Source organism: Sus scrofa, chromosome 14 (assembly GCF_000003025.6).
Source record: "Sus scrofa isolate TJ Tabasco breed Duroc chromosome 14, Sscrofa11.1, whole genome shotgun sequence".
Lineage (NCBI taxonomy): Eukaryota > Metazoa > Chordata > Mammalia > Artiodactyla > Suidae > Sus > Sus scrofa.
The window spans coordinates 81,375,651-81,391,392 of record NC_010456.5 but is presented as its reverse complement, the minus strand read 5'-3'; the positions used below and the strand labels follow the sequence as shown (position 1 = coordinate 81,391,392).

The 15,742-nt window shown below is 47.1% G+C and overlaps 1 long non-coding RNA gene across 3 annotated transcripts in view; it reads left to right on the top strand.

The window, feature by feature from the left end:
- The window catches only part of LOC106506054, a 262,494-nt gene continuing 247,293 nt past the window's right edge, over window positions 542-15,742 (top strand). For 2 of the 3 annotated variants that reach the window (XR_001301036.2, XR_002338701.1), the window contains exons 1-2: window positions 2,739-2,904; window positions 4,174-4,443. This is a non-coding gene — a long non-coding RNA (uncharacterized LOC106506054). Of the gene's footprint in view, window positions 668-2,738; window positions 2,905-4,173; window positions 4,444-15,742 lie in introns of those variants that run through there. The other variant, XR_002338702.1, reaches the window with a different exon arrangement.

Sequence of the window (15,742 nt, the reverse complement as noted above, 5' to 3'; positions counted from 1 at the left end):
TTCCCGACTCTGAGTCCCCAGAGGCCGAGAGCCATGGTGGCCTGCCTTCCCGGCACCCCTCGTCCCCACACTCCCCTCTGCTCCCCTACTTGCCTGCACCTTCCCTGCTGGTCTCACTGTCTCCAGGTTGGGGAGCCTCAGTCCAACTTCCAACAGCCTACCTAACCATGCCACTCCCCTGCTCAGGAACTTTGGTGGCTCCCAAAGTCCTCTTTCCTCCCAGGGCCTTTTGCTTTGGGAACTTCGCATGCAGTGGAAAGTGCATCTTCTGTCAGACGTGGTGCTGAAGTTGCTCTGATTTTCGCTGAGCTAGTCCCTGCCTCTGGGAGCCTCAGTTGATTGATTAAGGAAGTAGGAGCACCAAGACCTTCGGGATGGGGTCACTGAGAATACAGAGTAACTCACAAGGCATGGGGTGGGGGTGGGGGTGCGGCAGAATCATGTGACTTGGCCTGGTGAGAGGTTGGAGAAGCTTAGCAAATGCCTGGGGAGAGAGGAAGGGCAGATCTAGCCCTGGCCCCCACTAGGGCCCCAGACCAGCTGAGGTGGCCACAGGGACAATGATGCCATTTGCTTCTAGCACTCCTGCCCTCATCCCCTGAGGCCCCTCCCCTCCTCCCAGTGGAGAGTTCTGGACAGGAATAGGCCTGAGCTTTTAGGACGGCAGGTAAGAGTGGGGCCTACCCTTCTGTCTGCCTCTCGCTGCCCTTCTGGGGGGTGGGGGCTGTGGTTTCCAGAGGAGGATCAGAAATGCATTTGCTAGGTTTCCTGGAAGGCTTCTTACCCCTGAACTTGGCACATGAACCAGACACCTGCCTTCCTCCACCCTCTGGTGTGTCTTACTGTCCACCTTTAGCAGATGAAGTAACTGAAGCTCAGAGAGGGTGAGTGACTTGTTCAGGGCAGCCCAGCTAGAAAGTGTGAGGTCTCTTGGGCGTAAGAAACTAGGGTGGGCTGGTGACTCTCCTGCTATCCCTGAGGTTGTTGGTGAGACGCTTTTTTTTTTTTTTTTAAAGTTTTACTGAAGTGTAGTTAATTTATAAGGCTGTGATAATTTCTGCTGTACAACAAAGTGACCCAGTCATACATTTACACATTTTGATTCTCTCTCAGATTCTTTTCCCACATAGGTTATGTTGGTGAGATGCTTTGAAGGGGTGAGCTTGGCAGGTGGGCAGGGTCAGGTGGAGCTATCCTGTGCCCTGGGGTGTGGGTGGGCCTTTGGATATTGGAGTTAGGCCCTCTCCACGCAGCTCCCAGGCTCTTTAGGGTGGTCTGCCTCTGCTGGGGTGGGCTGCACAGGGAGTCAGGGAAGCATGTTGGGGGGGTGGACATAAAATTTTAGAGTCCCTCGGTTGCTTTTAATTTTGTGAAAAGCCCATCTCTTTAAAAAAACAAACAAAAAACAAAAACTAAAACCAAAAAAAAAAAAAAAAAAAAAAACCCCAGACAAACCTTTGTTGTTTGTTGCAGTTTTCTATGTATTCATTTTGATGTAAATCATTTGGCAGTGGATATGGTAGCGGGAAATCAGAGAGTGGAAGCAGTAGATTTAGAAATTCAACTGGGGGATCTTGAAGGCCAGTTGGGGCCCCACCGTCTAAACCACCATCCTTAGAACAGGGCTTGGCACACTGCTTATTCCACTGTCTGGCCTTTCAGCCTTGGCTGAAGCTGTTACCCTATTCTTCTCTGCTTGTGAGATTCCTCTGTGAAGCCCATGCCACACCAAGCCTTCCTCCCTGTGTGTGTTCACCCTCCAGTCCCCGATACCTGCTCACTCTGCCTGCCTGTCCCTGTTACCCAGGACAAGTTCACATCCAAGTCTCTCCAATCAGTTTGTAAATCTGACCAAGGGGACAGGCCCAGTCCTTAATCATGGGGAGGGTCATGCAGGGAGCTGGGAAAGTCCTCTAGTCTCAGCAGAGGAAATCCCAGCCCAGAGGGGACAACAGGTGATGAGCATTTTCCCTAGGACCAAGGGGCTTTCCTGGGATGCAGAATTTCAGTGCTAAACTGGCATGGTCTCCATCACCCTAGCTAAAGCCACTTGCTGTGGCCACCATAGCAAGCCCATGGCTCTGAACTTCCTGGTTCCCAGGCTGGCACTTGACCTGACGCTGTCTCTATAGACAGTACCTTCTTTTGGGGGAGGAAGACATTGAGACCCCTTGAGTGTCCAAGAGATCGGCCCAAAGCCACAGGTGAGTGGACACAGAGCTAGACAAAAGGGTCACCAACCTTTGAGCCCCTGGCTGGTTCCTGCATCCAGGGTAAGGGCCAGCCCCAAGGGAGGGGAGGATGGTTGAACTGTGCAATCCTGTGGCCTGAGTGCCCATTGGGGCTGGGTGCCACCTACCCTGGGTCGATCTCAAAACCCACCCCACCCCCATCAGAGGTTGCAGGGGATGCAGAGGGTGTGAGCGCCTCAGCCTCCCCTGCACCCCAGCCTCCCCTGCACCCCAGCCTCCCCTGCACCCCAGCCTCTCCTGCTCCCTGGGCCCTAAAAAGCAGAGTTACTTATCAGATCGCCGTTTCTCTCCTCCTTTCTGCTGCCTCTGCCTGCCCCCGCCCCCACCTCCGGTAGCCCTTTCCTCTCTGAAGCGAGGCTTCTTTTCCCGTTGCCAGCACACCGACTGCAGAGAAGTGCAGCCCGCAGAGATGTCGGTTTCTGTTGCTTTAAAAAAAAGTTTCCTTTTGGCGAGGGCGGTGAGGGGTTGTTTACTGGGTCTGCAAAGCCTCACTGTGGGTTGCAGCTGGGGGGTGGATTTGGGACAAAGTCTGCACCCACAACCCTGAACCTCTGGATCCTGTGCAAAGGCAAGGTGTGTGGAATAAACACCTGCTGTGCACCCAGCTGGACTCTACAGCACCTACTGTGTATTCACACTCCTGCAGGAACCCGTGAGTGCGGGGTTTTATTATCCTTTTCCCACAGGAGGCGGCTGAGCCTCAGCAGAGGTGGCTGGGCCCCAGGCCTCTGGTCTGGGCTCTGCCCACAGCACCATGCTGCCTTCAGAGCTCAGCGTTTAACCTCCTCCTTCCTTACCTGCCTTCCCCCCCCGCCCCCCGCCACCCAGGGCCTAGGCTCATCCCCAGCTGAGGGACACAGCTCCTGAAGCTTCTGTCCTGGCCTCGTGGCCCCTCTGTAGGTAGGGTGTGAGCTCTAGCCACATCACCAGAGCTGGATTTGAATTTCAAGTCCTCCTGCTATGTGACTTCTGGCAAGTGACTTGGCTTCTCTGAGTATCAGATGGCTTAGGCATCAAATGAGAAACCTAGAGAGATCCCTGAGAGAGCCTGGTGGCCTTTGAGGCTCTCAGGCAGGAGGACGGGGCCTTTATCTGCTTAATAAGGGCTTCAGGAAGTTTCGATCGTCAACCAGGTCGGGGGAACTGATGGAGGTGGTGGGAACTACTGAAAGTGGGTGAACGAGGGAGCATCACGATCAAGACCATGTTCCAGAAGGATCGTGGGATCATGGAGGCATCAGATGGGTGAAGACTACAGGGCAGAGGGGAAGGCCAGGGGGCTGTCGAAGGGGGCTTTGACTGCCTTTTCAGAAAAACAGGTGATTTCTCCCCACCCTCCAACCAGGAGCAAGAATCATGGAGGCCAGACCATGATGGTGCACCTGCTCTTTCCCAGGACAGATACCCCACCCTTGGCCTCCTCCCAGCTTCAGCTGTCATGCCCTGTGGGAGGAGGAATTGGAGGTCTTAAGGGGTCCTGAACCACAGCCCACCCCAGCGGCCAGGTGTGAGGTGGGGTATCCTCTTCTTCCCAACAGCCCCAGTGTCCCCAAGAAGGGTGGGCAATCCAGGTGTGCGGAGTAAACACCTGCTGTGCACCCAGCTGGACTCTGCAGCACCTCCTGTGTATTCACACTCCTGCAGGAACCGTGGTTTCCATTTCTTACTATTCTGTCCACTGGGTTTCGAGCTTTTTGACGCTCCCTGAGTCGACGAGTAAAGAAATCCCTCAGAGCAGGGCAGCGCCTGAGCCGTCTGTCTGCACTTTCCCCACCACACCGCCAGTTTCTCCCACTTCCGGAATGTGGGAAGGGTGCTCAAGATGCAGGGAATCAAAGGGCATCTCCTTTTGTGAAGGAAACATCCTTTTTTGTACCGTAAACAGTTTCCCCTGACACGTGTCTCTCTGCATGTGTCACAGGTGTTCTTAAAGATGAATAATGCTCCGCCCCCCATGCTGGGTCTTCTGGGGATGAGCCACAGCCTGGAGGAGCTGAGGAGGCCACATCACATGAGGAAGCTTTACTGTTTCCCCTTCTCCTGAAATGTGTCTGGGATGGAGAGTGTGGAGAGTGGGCCCACCTTTATCTGGGTCCACTCAGGCTGCTGCAGAGACTACCCCAGACTGGGTGGCTGATAGACAAGACATTCATTTTCCACACTTCCTGAGACTGAGAAGTCTGAGATGAAGGTAAGTGCAGATTCAGTGTCTAGCCAGCGCCTGCTTCCTGCTTCATAGACTCTGGCTGTCTTCTCACTGTGTCCTCAGAGCAGAAGGGATGCCGGAGCTCTCCGGGGCCTCTTTGATAAGGGCACTAATCCCATTCATGAGGGTGACACCCTTAGACCTAACCACCTTCCCAGAGTCCCACCTCCTAGTACTGTCACCTTGGGGGTCAGTGTTTCAACCTATGAATTTCCAGAGGAAGTGTTCAGACCTTAGCAATCTTGTTTTTTTTTTTTTGTCTTTTTGCCTTTTCTAGGGCCACTCCCACGGCATATGGAGGTTCCCAGGCTAGGGGTCTAATCGGAGCTGTAACCGCCGGCCTACGCCAGAGCCACAGCAATGCGGGATCTGAGCCGCGTCTGCAACCTACACCACAGCTCACGGCAATGCCAGATCCCTAACCCACTGAGCAAGGCCAGGGATGGAACCCACAACCTCATGGTTCCTAGTCGGGTTCATTAACCACTGCACCACCATGGGAACTCCCAGTTTTTTTTTTTAGTGATTTTTAGTTTTTCCATGATTGTTGGTTTACAATGTCAGCAATCTTGTTCTGACAAAGGTTCTTTAATGATACAAGAGAGGAGTTTTGGAGTCTCACAGCCCCCCCCCTCCCCCCCCCCCCCGTGGACATTGTACCCACTTCCTAGACAAGCAGACTAAGGTTTGGAGTGAGAGCCCAGATGTCCTTGCTCATATTCAGAGACTGACTCCCTGGACTTTGGGTCAAGAGGGAAATTCTCCCTCTGCCGGTTTCCAGGGCAGTGCTGCCCTGTACCTCAGCCACTCTCAATTTCTGGCCGGCCAGAGCCTCTTGAGCAGGAGGAGGGATGTTGTTCCTGGTCCGCATTGTGCCTGCTCTTGTGACGCTGGGCTTCTCTGCTGCCCACATGCTCATTCCTGCAATAAAAATACTTCTCCAATTAGTTCTAATTTTAACTCTCATTAGGACCTGCATTGCCTACAAGGCTGGCAACCAGATACTCAGGAGAATGTGCCCGCTCTACCCTTTGTCCTGGGGATGGCAACCTCTGCGCAGGGAAGGAGTGCTCACTCTGCTTTGCTGTGTGACCTTCCCCAAGGCTCTTACCCTCTCTAGGCCTCTCCCATGTCATCTGCAATGCAGGGATCAAAGGATATGGGGAAAGGGGATTGGAAGCCCTTTCTGTGGGCCAGCGCTGGAGAGCCCAGCCACCTTCTCTGGGGTTTAATTTGTCTTCACAGCAGCCTCAGATGTCTGGCACGGAGTGCTCTTCATGGACCCACTTACTATCCACTATCTGAGGGGTTCTGTCCAGCTGAATTTTTACAGCTATTATACTAGTTATTCCCCTGCTGAGCCAGCTTTTGCATCTCTTTACCTGGGGGTTTGGGGGCTGTAGCAGAATCTGACCCAAGCCCAGAGCTCTCTCTCTCTCTTCATCTTGGACAAGATGCTGTAAGGTAGCCTGGAAGACCTTTGAGGGACAAGGCCTGAGGAAGGTGGCCAGACTGGGAAGGACAGCAGGTAAAAGAGGCCCGAACCTGGGCCCGTGACTCGTGCCTCGGTCTGCCTGGGAGACCGGTCCTGCACCTGGTCCAGGCTCATGCCCAGTGGAGGGCATGTGCAGGACATTGGAGGACATCAGGGGCCACACAGTCTCAGAGCATGAGGGCCTCTGCAGTGGCCAGGACAGAGTGGAGCTCCAAGGCCCTGTCCTCCTTCCTGGGCACTATAGAACCTCCCCCTTCCTAAGGCTGAGGGTGACAGCCTGAAGATGATGGGGGTGGGACTGTCACAGTTGAGCTTCTTGAAAGAAAAATCCAGAATGTGATGTTTTTGCAGCTGTGCATTTTGGTATAGCATCATGCCCTGGTCATTGTTCTATTAGACACACTGGAGGAATAAGGAAAGTCCAGCTCAGAGAGTTCATGATGGTCCAAATACGTCCTGTTTGGAACTGGTGGATCGGGGACTAAAACCTTGGTTTGTTGATGTTAAAGCCGCCACAGCTTTTTGCGTTTTTTAATGCGTCTTTGACAGGCAAGACCACCCCACTTGAGGGACCGGTGGGACCATAATGACCACCTGGGCAAATGACACATCTAGGAAGTGAGGGAGGACTCCCAGTCTGTGCTTAGGCACTAAGCAGCCCTCCTCATGGTCCGAGCAGCCCATGGCCCATCCAGCATCCCATCTTCCTCAGCTAAGGGCTGGCTGCCCATGCCAGGCCTCCAGGCCCTCTGCCCAGCGTGAAGAACTTCTAGCCTTCTGACTTGCTTCTCATAGCCCTTGCTGGCTGCAGAGCCGGCCCTGGACCCACTGAAGCCAGGCACAGCCCCGGCCCTGCCCAGGCCTGCCATGGGCTCTTCCTCCCCATGGGCTCTGGGCCTGGGGAGAGTCACCAAATCACTCAGCCTGAGACTTGGTGGGTGGGGTCCGACTTTATGTCAGTGATGCAGGGTCAATATTTTTTATTTCTAACATTTCTTTTAGAATTCCCATCTCTCTGCTTGTATTATCCCTCTGTTCTTCCATGTGGCTGACTTTTTCCACTAGAGGACTCAACATACTAACCATTGCTATCTTAAATTCGTCTTCTGATAATTCCAATATTTCTGCCATATCTGGGTCTGCTTCTAACGCTTGCTGTCTCTTCAAACTATTTTCCCCCTTTTATGACGCCTTGGAATTTTTTTTTTTTTTCATTGAAAGCCTGACTTGATGTCCTAGATAAAAGGAACATGGCATGGTTCCCACAGAGGTTTCTGCTCCAGTAAGTTGTGATTCTCTGTATCTGCCTTATCTACCTGTCTGTCTTTCTAATTTTTGAGGCAGTGGTTTGTCCTATGACCTCATTTCTGTGACAGATCTAAGAAGAATGGTTGATTTTCAGTTTGCTTAGATTTTTTTCTTATTATGTAGATGGGAATCATGACTTCCGAGCTCTTTACAGGCCAGGCTGGAAGCTGGAAATCTGATATCCATTTGTTTTAACACATTTTCTTGCAAAAAAACCAAAAATCCTTTGTTCTCTGAATAACCTTGTTACTCTTGTTTGAAAAAAATGGATCGTAGGTGTGTGGGTCTATTTTGAGAAGTTGTTCTCTTCCATTGGTCTACGTGTTTTTTCCTACACTAATACCACACTCTATTGATTATTGTAATTGCATAGTAAGTCTTAACATCAAACAGTGTAAGTCCTCCAAAAATGTTCTTCTTTTTCAAATTTGTTTTGGATATTATAGGTTCTTTTCATTTTCATGTGAACTTTAGAATCAGCCTTCCAATTTTTATTTATAAGAAAGCCTGCTCTAATTTTTCATTTCTTTGCAGTTGTTCATAATATTTTTGTCTGGTGTTGGTATCAGGGTAATGCTGACCTTATGAAAATATTGGGAAGTGTTCCACCCTCCTCAGTATTTTAAGAGTTTGTATTTGATTGGATGTCTTTTTTTATTGTGTTTTTTGTTATTATTATTATTTTTTAATAGTTATATCCCCAATACATTTTTTTTCCTACTGTACAGCAAGGTGACCCAGTCACACATATATATACACATTCTATTTTTGCACATGATCATGCTCCATCATAAGTGACTGGATATAGTTCCCAGTGCTACACAGCAAGATCTCATGGCTAATCCATTCCAAAGGCAATAGTTTGTATCTTTTAACCCCAAGCTCCCCAACCACCCCACTCCCTCCCCCTCCCCCTTGGCAACCAGGAGTCTATTCTGCAAGTCCATGATTTTCTTTTCTGTGGAAAGGTTCATTTGTGCCTTATATGATTCCAGGTATGAGTGATATCAGATGGTATTTGTCTTTCTCTTTCTGACTTACTGGATTTATTTCTTACTCAAATGTTTGATAAGAGTCTCTGTGGAGCGATATTGGCCAGGGATTTCCCTTGTGGAAAGGTTTTACGAAATAAATTTAAATTCCGTGTCTATGATAGATATGGAACTATTTATGTTTTCTCTTTCTTCTTATGTCAATTTTGATAATTTGTGATTTTCAAGGACTTTGATGATTTCACTTCAGTTGCCAAAGTTATCTTAAAATTGTTTCTAATATTCTTTTAATGTCTTCTAAACACTTTGATTCCTGATATTAATAATTTATCTTTTATTTCTTTTTTTCATGATCAATTTAGATAGAGGTTTGTTGATTTTTATCTGTCTTTTCAAAAGCATAAGCTATTGGTTTTATTGAGGTTCTTTAGTATATGTTGAGTTTTGCTCATTATTTCCTTTCTTCTACTTACTTTGGTTTTAATACAGTCTTCTTCTTTCAAACTTCCTCAGGTAAATTAATAGTGTGTTAAGAGACCCCAGGACAACCCCCTGGTTCAGTGATTTTCCAGGATGACTAGCAAGACTCAGCATATAGACATATTCATTGCTAAGATTTCTTACAGCAAAAGATACAAAGCAATACTGCAAAGAGAAAAGGCACAGGTGAAGTTTAAAGGAAACCAGGCACAAATTTCTGAGAGTCTTTTCACAGTGGAGCCACACAGGACGCACTTAATTCCCCCAAGCAATGAGTTGTGACAACACACATGAGATGTTACCTACAAGGGAAGCTCATTAGAGACCAATGTCTATGGTTTTTATTGGGGGTCATCATATAGCTTCCTTCTTCCTGGCACATACTAATATCTCAGACTACCAGAAAGAAAATAGCATTTAGCATAAACCATGTTGTTTATGTAAACCCAGTAAGCCATTTTTGTTAAGGAATGATGGGAACACTCCTGAAATGTAAGTTCTCAGATGCCAGTCAATGGTCAATCTTGTAAGCAGATCTTTCTAATGATACAAGTCTCAGGCTCACTTTGTTACCTCTTTTCTGCACAAATGTTTAAAAACTTTCATTTTATCTAATATAAGCATTTAAAGCTATGCACTTCCCTCTAGCCAGTCTTTCTTTTAGTTGCATACTACAAATACTGATATATTATGTTTTTATTTTTTCATTCAGTTCAAAATATTTTCCAATTTCCTTGTGATCTCTGTTGCCCTGACTTCAATTCATGGATCTTTTTGCCTGTATCTTTTTTTTTTTTTTTTTTTTTTGTCTTTTTAGGGCTGCACCCATGGCATATGAAGGTTCCCAGGCTAGGGGTCGAGTTAGAGCTGTAGCTGCTGGCCTACACCACAGCCACAGCAACATCTGATCTGAGCTGTGTCTGCGAACTACACCACAGCTCATGGCAACACTGGATCCTTAACCTACTGAGTGAAGCCAGGGATTGAACCCACAACTGCATGTTTCCTAGAGGGATTCCTTTCTGCTGAGCCACTATGGGAACTTCTGCATATGGCATCTTATCTGTTATTAATTCCTTACTATGAAATTTTTATTTCATAGATTGTATTTGTCAGCTCTAGAAATTCTATTTGTTTCTATTTATTTATTTTTTATTTATCTTTTTGTCTTTTCTAGGGCTGCACCCGTGGCATATGGAAGTTCCCAGGCTAGGGGTCTAATCGGAGCTGTAGCTGCTGACCTATGCCAGAGCCACAGCAACGTGGGATCCAAGCTGCATCTGCTACCTACATCACAGCCCTCGGCAATGCCAGATCCTTAACCCACTGAGCGAGGCCATGGATCGAAGCTGCAACCTCATGGTTCCTGGTCAAATTTGTTAACTGCTGAGCCATGATTGGAACTCCTTTTTTTATGGTTTTCATTCATTTCTGCTATCTTGTCTCTTAAATCTTTGAATAACTTCAGCGTAATTATTTTAAAGTATTTGCTAATTCCATTTCTAACATCTATGCAAAATGAATTATTTTTCTTCTAGTCGTGGATTGAATTTTTCTGCTTTTTTGCATATTTAGCAGTTTTTGTTTGGATGCTGAACATTTTGATGTTCCATTGCTGTGTGTTTGGATTTTGTTGTCTACTTTAAAGAGTATTAAAATATATTGCTTTGGCAGACAGTTAGTTTACTTGTAGATCAAGTTGTTCCTTTTGAGGCTTATTTTTAAGCTTTATTAAGCTGATCAATGAAGCCTCTCTGCTCCGTTCTGGCTGCTTGGAATTCAGAGTCAGCTCTGTGTGAGCTCTGATAGTTGTTAAATTCATAGCTTCCTTGTAGTAATTTTTCTCTGATAGTTCGTCTTTGCCTGGCCTATCATGTCTCACCCTGGACACACCCAATTTATAATTCATTCTAAAGCTTAAGAGGACCTCTATACAGATTTCTGGAACTTTCTCTGCCTAGCTCCCTCCCCTCTGGTACTCTGCCTATGACTTTCTAGAGCCTTAGCCTCCCTGTCCACCCTCTGTCTCATCAGCTCAGTGAGGCTGCTATGCTTTACTTGGATTCTCTCTTTCTTCAGAGGCCTGGAACTTGTGTCCAATTAGAAAACTGAGACAATCAGAGTGCTTACCTCATCCATTTCCCTTCTCTCAGAAATCACTGATCTGTGCCTCTGTGTAAAAATAGGTGCTTCTGTGTTTCTTCAGCTTCCTTTTTTCTCTTGAAAAAAAAATTTTTTTAAGGGAGTTCCTGTCATGGTGCAGTGGAAACAAATCCGACTAGGAACTATGAGGCTGTACGTTCGGTCCCCGGCCTCCCTCAGTGGGTTAAGGATCCGGGGTTGCTGTGAGCTGTGGTGTGGCTCACAGACACGGCTCAGATCCTACATTGCTGTGGCAGCTCTGGTGTAGGCTGGTGGCTACAGCTCTGTTTTGACCCTTAGCCTGGGAACCTCCATATGCCATGGATGTGGCCCTAAAAAGACCAAAAAAAAAAAAAAAATTAAAAAAAATTAAGGTTAGTTGATTTACAATGTTGTGTCAATTTCTGCTCCACAGAAAATTGACCCAGGCCCACACAAATATATATACACACACACACACACACACACACGTATATCTTCTTTTTCTCATACTATTTTCCATCATATTATCTTCCATCATGTGTCTCTATGTGAAAATAGGTATTTCTGTGTCTCTTCAGTTTTCTTCTTCTATTTTGTGGTGACAATGCCAGTCTGATTCCCAGTTACTCTGTCATGGCTAGGAGTGGACATCATTGACTCCCATCCACTGGGATGATGAGTAGAAGTTTATCAGGAAGAGGTGTGGAGGAGGGCATCTTAGGAGAAGGAGCTGCATAGGAGAAAGTTGTGAGTTTGGGGCATGTCCAGGGGTGGTGTTGGTGGTATGTGAGTGGGGAGGGTTATGGGTGAGCAGAGGGATAGGCAAGCTCATATTTGCAGAGAACCTGGAATGACATTTAGGAGTTTGCATATTATCCTGGAGGTCTTGAGGAGGCTATAGCAAGTAATAATTACAACAACGATAGCATGTAACTGATTTATTTTCATGTGCCAGGCAGGCACTGCTCTAAGCTCTTTCCATGGATGTATCATTTGCTCCTGTGCCAGCTCATGAAAGACTACAATGCTGCTAGGAATTGCCATGTGTTTTTCTGAGCACTTTACACAATTACCTCATTTAGTCCTCGCAATAACACTGTGTGGTAGGGACTATAACTATGCCTATTTTACAGATCAGGAAACCGAGGCACTGAGAGGGTAAATTAGAGGTGGTTTTCTTTTCTGTCAAAATGCTCTTTTAATATTATAATGATGCTATTGTATATACATATAATATATAATATGATGTGTAATAATAGTGTTAAAAGCTTAATCTTAAAGCTGTCTTTGGTCCATCCAGGTGTCCATGGTACCCCGTGGCGTGCAGACACTGTGAATGTTAGAATGTGTGGCTGCTGTGCCTGGTGGACACGGCATTGCTGGTAGTCAAGTGGTCCCTGTGATGGTTTCAAGTTACAAATTCTTTGACACTTTCCACAGGAAGGTGGACTCTAATTCCTCTCCCCTTCAATATAGGCTGGCTTTAGTGACTCACTTCTAATGGACAGAACATGCCAGAAGTGATGCCTAATGACTTCTGTCTTATAGAAAAAAACCAAACATACGACTCTGCTTCTGCCTCACTCGTTCTCTATGACACATGCCTTGGCATCCCAATCTGTTTTCTGTCCCCACAGTTATGGCTTTTCTAGAATGTCATATGAATGGAATCATCCAGTGTGTGGTCTGTTGTCTGGCTTCCTTTACTTAGTATATTGCTTTTGAGATGCATCCCTGTTGCTGTGTGTATCAGTAGCTTGACCCTTTTTATTTCATTGGTATTTTGTTAATCCACACATCTGATACTCATTTCCATCCCAGGGCTGGGCACACAATGGGTACTCAATACATGGATGTTGAGCAGCTGAGAGGTGAATGGAGGCTGAAGGTGGGGACTTTGCAAATCTGTTAAAGCCGGGCTTTGATGGGGATTGGAGGAGGCAAGGTGATGACGTTTCCCCAAGACTTGTTTATCATTCATTCATTCACAGATCCTTATATGAGTATCTGCCCTGTGCTGAGCTAGGTTGTAATGAATGGTTCCTGCTCCTTCCAAAGTTGACTCTTAGCTGAGAAGACAAATAATTCACTAAGCAATTAACACCAAAGGAGAAGAGTGCTGGGGAAAGGAAGACAGGTCAAAGGTGAGAGATGGAGAGGGCAGGCCAAGGAGGCGGTGCAGTAGACAGCAGGGTGGGGTGGGCAGGGTGGACAAGATTTCCAGAGGAAGTCAAGGCTTGGAGGAGGTGTTTGCTGGACCGTGGAGAAGGGAAGGGTGTGCCTGGCAGAAGGAACATGTGTGAGCACACAGCGGGTTGAGGTTGGAGGAACAAGCCCTGTGTGTACATAGGAAGTAGTCAGATTTGGGGCCAGAGGCCCATATGTTGCGAGTGAGTTTAGCTTTTATTCTAAAGACAAAAGAGATCCACTTTGAAAGATGTTAAGTTACAAAGTGATATTAATTAGGGTCTATCTACTTCAGTGTGGAGAAAGAATTGTGTGGATAAGGGCAGGGAGGAAGGCCAGTTGGGGGGTGTTGTAAATATTCCAGGTAAGGGATGGTGGTGACCTGGGCAAGGGCAATGGGAAGCAGAGATATTAGACTGACTTAGGGGTAGATTGACTGACTTTATGAGGGGATGAGGCAGACTGAAATAAGACTAAATTCCAGATTTGGGACTTGGGCAACCATGTCTCTGGAAGGAGAGCAAGTAAGAAAGGGGCAGAAAGTGTAGAGATGTGGGAACTGTTGAGGTTAAAGTGTCTACAAGGTGTCCAAGAGGAGAGTCTAGGAGCTGGATATTGTCTGGAGAGGGAATCTTGGGTGCACATGCAGAGTTGGGCAGCGCTGGCACCAGGGACAGAATAGATGAACTTACCTAAAAATGAGTGAAGAGTGTGGAAGGCTGAGGACTCAAGATAGAGACCCGAGGAACAGCGGGATTTTAAGAGAAAGAAAAGAGGTGTCCAAGTATAGTTGAAGGAAATGGCATGGGAAATAGAGATGCAGACCAAGGGGGACTGGAGGAGCTGGTGTTGAAATGTGAGGTGATGGGCACCAGCTGGCATGCTGCCCAGGGGTGGTCCAATAAAGCGCAAGACTCAAGGACAATCCATCTCTGATGACCTTAAAGATGGGCCCTTTGGAAGAGTGGGAGGAGCAAAAGCCACAGCACTGCTTGTGGTGGGGAGTGGGTGGTGGGGACTGAAGGGGAGGCAGCTTGGAGCATCACAGTTTGGTTTTGAACAAGGTGGGGGCGGGTGAGCTAAGGCTGGAGCTGGTAAGGGATGTGGGATCAAGGGAGGATTTTCCATGAGAGAAGCCTGGGTTCATTTAAGAGCTGATGCAAAGCAGCCAGGAGAGAGGGGTGTTCTTGTTTTCTATTGCTGGGTAACAAACCACCCAAGCCGTAATGCCTGAAAACAACAACCATTTATTATCTCTCAGAATTCTTGGAATAACTGGGCTCAGTTGGCTCCCGTGGGGCTGCAGTCACCCTCTAGTTTTGGCTAGAACATTGAGATAGGCCATCACCTGGCTGGCAGCTGGCGCTGGCCATCGGCTGGGAGTTGGGCTGAAGTTGCCGACCAGAATATAGTGGTTCTTCTCTGTGTGGCTTTTGCATCTTGATTGGGCTTCTCATAGCATAACAGCTGACTTCTTAAAGGGATATTTCAAGGGCTCCAAAGCAGAAGCTACAGATATCTTAAGACTCAAGTCTTGGAAATCACCCAGTGTTGCTTCTACCACATTCTATAGATCAAAGCAAGTCACAGGCCAGCTTTGTTTCAAGGGGCCTGGGGGGAAAGGACTTCATCTCTTCTTGATGGCAGGAGCTTCGAAGAACATGGGCAACCTTTAACGTAACACAGGAGAAGGTGAACTATAAGAGAAGATGAATCCATCAAGAAAATGGCAGGAGTGGGGGCCCAGGGCACATATAGTGGGATTAGATTTAGAGAGAAGAAGGCTTGGAGTGGGGTTCCAGGAAGGTAGGGACATCTCATGTTTTGCCAAGATCTGAGTAGGTCTGCTAACCACAAGACTGCGGGTTGCACAAATCACTTTGAACTTCCCCTCCCTTTATAGGATAATAGAGAAACTGCCAAGGACAACACATATTATTGAGTGCTAATATATGGCCTTCATCAAATCTCCCAATGGCCCTATTTGGTCAACTGAGGTCGAGGTTATGATGCCCATTTTACAGGTGAAGAAACTGAGGCTCAGCAAGTCTCCTTCTCTCTTAGAGTTTATGTGAATGTGTTGATTGCACATAAAAGATTTTTGTTCTTTCCTACCTGAGGAGCATGTTAATGTCATAATAATTCCTTAGAGGAGGGAATCTGTAATGGACATGGAATGCAATTCTCACCCAGGAGAGGGGATCAGGGAGTGGGGGCACCAGCTCAGGCCCTGGCAGCCTGAGGGGAACTTGGGCTGGAGCGGAACCTGGGACTGTGAGGTTCAAGTCCCTCAGGACAGAAGACAGAGAGAAAGGAAGAGAAGGTTGGCTGTAGAAATCTGGATGGGTGACCACCATTCCCACCACCCTAATCATGCACTTGTGATATTAATAAAAATAATTTATGTCATGTGACTGCTTTTTAACTAGCTGCTTTCAAGACTTAAGACCAGGATTATAAAAGACATGCATTTATAAATTATTAGCCCGGAGCTCATAAGCACATATACTTTGGGGAACACTTTGGTAGCACTTTAAATTAATTTATTGTCATTCATTCCAGCTGTCTGTGATGTAAACCTTCAGCTATAAATTTGTACCATCATCTGACACACCATTAACTAAGGTGCTGCCCGAGCCAGAGCACATAATAAAACATTCGAATACAATTTCTGCAGGGACGTACATCTCTCTCTCCT